Below are 1386 nucleotides of genomic sequence, written 5' to 3'. Positions count from 1 at the left end.
GCTGGGAGTGCTGGGTGAAGGAATTCAATTGAAAGCCTGTCACTGGGTGCTCTTGTCTCACTGACAAGAGTTGTCATGTTCCTGGGACACCTGACATGCAGAGCACCAACTGATAAATAGCTTAAAGATGAAACTGTCAGTCACCATTACTTCGCACCAGCAATTATGGGAGTGCTGCCCTGGGGAGCCTGGAGAAGACCCTGCTGCTCCAGGAGCAGCCCCCTCGCTCTGGAGCCATTCACAGCCCGTGTGTGGGCTCTGCCGAAGGCTTGCTCGCTGATACTCTGGAAAAATTTCTTCTGTGCTTACAGCCCAGAAGGAGCCAGATGAGGTTATGACATGAGGGGTAGGAGCTGATGAAGGAGAAGGGAGAGGTAAGAGAAGACAGGTATAGCTTCAGCTTGGCGGGGGGAAAAAGAGCTGCACGCACTTAGTCCCAAAGTTTTAGGTTGGATTTCTCCCGGGAGATAATTTATATTGAAAATTCCAGCTGCAGATGAATTTTATATTACTCAGAAGGAAGGTGATGCCATTAACCTAGTTTGCCACCCTCGCTCCCCAGCTGACAGCAGGGAAGCATCTGAAAGGCAGAGCTACTTGGAAGGGATGCTGATCGACTTTCATACCATCCCTGGATTTGTCTCATTTCTGGCTACTTCTGGAGACTCTGAGAATGGCTGTGCTATAACCATAGCAACGCAGAGTTTTTGCACAGCATTCAAAATCTCCGCTGTTAAGAAAAAAGCAGAGGTGCTAACTCAATAAGGACAAAGTGAGTTTCTACCAGCGTGAAGTGGAAGCAGGTGGGTTGCACAGCCCCGTTTTGTTTCTGCTGAAGCTGGGGCTGGAGCTGCAGGCAGCACAGCAATGAGGCCGGGCTGGGAGCAGCTGGGCAGCAGTGCAGCTTTTGCCTCATCCGCAAAAGCACTAAAAAGCACTACAGCACCTCCAGAACCCCCTTCTGTGTACATATAAATGTACGCATTTCGGAGCACTGGAGTTACACCTTCGCTCCATTTCATCACCCACCGATGGAAGTTTGCTTTGAATTCAGTATCTGGTCCGACCTGATGGAAAGGTGGGATCAATACATCTCAGAAGGCTTTCGGAAGAAAAAACTCTTCTTGCTTGCAGAGGTGCAGAGCACTGATTTGTTAGGCAGTCAGCACACGGAAGCGCCCAGCTTCTGACAGGACAGCCAGCATCTCACAGGTGTGAGCTCAGAGTTTGCATTCATTTGGCTTGGGTTGGTTTGGTTGGTACGATGGTTGGAAGCATGATGTGAACTGGAAATGCCCTTTTAACTCTCCATTCTATTTGTAACTGAAATTTAAGGGCAAACCAAGTTTATTCAGGAGTTTTCTTCTCCAGTAAAGGAAAGGAAGG

This window comes from Meleagris gallopavo, chromosome 10 (genome assembly GCF_000146605.3).
Source record: "Meleagris gallopavo isolate NT-WF06-2002-E0010 breed Aviagen turkey brand Nicholas breeding stock chromosome 10, Turkey_5.1, whole genome shotgun sequence".
Classification (NCBI taxonomy): domain Eukaryota; kingdom Metazoa; phylum Chordata; class Aves; order Galliformes; family Phasianidae; genus Meleagris; species Meleagris gallopavo.
The sequence above is the reverse complement of the archived record's forward strand: the minus strand, read 5'-3'. Positions refer to the sequence as shown.